The 2,967-nt window shown below is 40.5% G+C and overlaps 1 pseudogene; it reads right to left on the minus strand.

Moving 5' to 3' along the window:
- Positions 1 to 2,346: 2,346 nt before the first annotated feature.
- Positions 2,347 to 2,460, minus strand: LOC111968300 (5S ribosomal RNA; annotated as a pseudogene).
- Positions 2,461 to 2,967: the final 507 nt, after the last annotated feature.

Here is a 2,967-nt window from a genome sequence, read left to right on the forward strand (position 1 = left end):
AACTAATCTTCCTTAAAACCCCCCTAGATACGTCACTTCTAAAAATATCTCCCCTTGACAATATCTAATCTATTCATTTTAACATTAAAATCCCCAACTAAAATACAGTTACCCTGCACCATTCCCTAATTCTAAAAATAAATTCTCTCGCTCTTCTCATTATTCGGCGCATAAATATTTATAATCCTAAAAACCTATTACTATATTCAAAATCCAAAATTAAAATCCTCTCCATTATATCATTATATATCTTCTTCACATTTTCTACTACATCCTTCCTTAATAAAATTGCAACCCCACTTGAATTCCCTCTGCCATTGTTTACATAAATAAAATCCCTCCATATTTTTTTTACTTCTAAAACACATACATTATCCCAGTGCGTTTCTTGAATACATAAAATATCTGAATTCTTCATTTGTTACTATTCTATTACATTTTCCCATTGTTCTCAAACCATTTCCATTTATTGACATTATATTGACCATTCTAATAATAATAAAATAATAAAATATAATTTCATTATCCTTTACCTATTATCCAGTTTCTTTCCTCTTCCACCCTTTCTCTTCCCCCTCTCCCGCCGCTTTCCTCTTCCTGTATCTCCCGTCGTTCTTTTCAACTTTCCCCATCATCCGTGTCCGATATCTCCTCCAATGTCCATTTATCCAGCCAACTCACACTCTTGTCATCCACATCCGTTTTGCTCCCCGTGTTCATCTCCGTTTCTGGTATAGTCATTGTGCTCTCCGTGTTCATCGCCGTCTCTGGTATTGTCATCGTTGTGCTCCCCGTGTTCATCTCCGTCTCCTGTATAGTCGTCGTTGTGCTTCGTGTTCATCTCCGTTTCTGTTATTGTCATCAAACTCAAAACCCCCTCCATTTCTTCACCCCCGAGGTACTTGTTAGTGCTGTGCTCCCCCAAAACCTGTAAGTCTCCGTGCTTCCCCCAGTCCACTCCCCCCTCCTCCTGAAAACTCCCTCTTCTTATTTCTGAGTCCATACTGCTCCCAATTTCATTCATCTTCTGGTCCTTCTTCTCCCTTCTTCCTTCCTCCTTCTCTCCACCTTCCACCACCTCCTCTCCTCCATCTTCTTCTCCTTCTTGCGACAATAACCTGCTTCCTCGAATAGTGCTTGACTCCCCTCTTCAGCCATAACCTCTCCACAGTTGCACTCCGCCATTCTCTTTCTGCATCCACCACAAAAATTCCTTTCCTTCTCTCCGACACATTCTCTCGCATAGTGGCCTTGATTGCCACACTTGAAACACTTAAATTCCGGGCAGTCTTTAACTATGTGCCAGGGTTGAATGCACAATCGACAAACTCTGACCTGTCTGTCATGAATTACCCTGAAGTATTCTGCTCCCTCCAGCGTCTCAATTTTGTTTAGAATATGGCAATGATGTAACTTTTTCTGTGAATTTGACCTTGCAAAATCGTGTCCCGTCAAACACCTCCGTTCCTGGCCAAACTCTCCTCCTTATCTCCGAGGCGGCCGCTACTCCCCAGCTACTCAGCTTGCCCAGTATCGCACTATCCTCTATGTATACTGGGAGATTCATGAAAGATACCACCAATTCTTCACATTCATATCTCTCACCAGAATCCTGGTGTGTCCTTTATCTGTAATCCATCCATTAGACGTTCTTTTCCTTTTTCGTTTCTCATCGTAATTTCATACTTCTTATCCCCTTTCATTCGGCATCCCACCACCTCTCCACACTCCTCCTTAATTGCTCGTAGTAGTTCCATTGTCGTCACCTTTTCTTCTCCTACCAACTCAATTGCCACCGTGTATTCTTTGCTATATTTCATTCCTCCTTTATCTTCATTTTTCTTCCGTTGCGCATTTCGTTGTCTTTGTCCATTCCGTTTGTCTTTTCCATGTTGTCCGTCATAGTACAAAAATGAATACAAAAAAACTCTCCCCCAAGCAGCAAAACTGCAAGGGGGAAAACTAACCAAACTTAAATCTATTCAACTGAAGAAAACAATATATTATATTGCGAAATCCAAAAAATAAACTAACAAAGCTCTCGAGCAAACACTCTCAAGCAAACATTCGCTCACAGCTCAAAGCTCGCACCTGTCGTCACTTCTCCAATCAGGAATGGCGTATTCAGGCTGGTAATGCCATAAGCAAAGGAACAACTCCTGGTACACCATATAAAGTCAAAGTGAGTCTGATAAACAGACATTGCATTTTCACCAATTAGATAAGCAGCTTGAACTTTGGGTCGCTCAAAAAGTGGAAGAAATTACACATACTGTAGCATCAAATGCTTACGACAAGGCAGTGTTGCTGATGAAATAATGCAAGAGCACACCCTAGTCGACAAAATGCTTACAGCACCTGGTATTCCCAGCCGGTCTCCCATCCAAGTACTAACCAGGCCTAACCCTGCTTAGCTTCCAAGATTAGACGAGATTGGGCGCATTAATTATGGCTGCAACCCTTGTTCTCAATTTCCGCCTGAAGACATACCCTAATCTAACTGCCTGCAGCTCATGCCTAGAAGCAAGGATATGCATATTCTTGGTATCATTTGAAAGGAAACATTCTGAAGTTTGTGGAAATGTTAATTGAATGTACACAGAATATAACACAATAGATCTGGTAGAAGAAAATACAAGGAAATAAACATAAGTTTTCTGTTTTTATTGTTGTAGCATCATCTTTCACATGTACTGGAATAGCCAAACAGTCAGATAGGATGCTGGGGATAATTTAAATGGAGAACACAAGAGGGCAACTGTAGTTGTGCAAAGTTTTAGACTGATAACATCAGGAATGGGTGAGCTACATGACATTTAGCATGAAGTCACCCAGGTGTCCCACACAAGTTGCCCAAATGTACCCAAGTGGCCGAATTGGTGATATGATATATAACTATATACAACAGTGCAAATAACTATATWCAACATATCAAAAAGAAATTCTAACACACMAAAAAATTATAAA

Source organism: Salvelinus sp. IW2-2015, linkage group LG8, assembly GCF_002910315.2.
Source record: "Salvelinus sp. IW2-2015 linkage group LG8, ASM291031v2, whole genome shotgun sequence".
Taxonomy (NCBI): Eukaryota; Metazoa; Chordata; class Actinopteri; order Salmoniformes; family Salmonidae; genus Salvelinus; species Salvelinus sp. IW2-2015.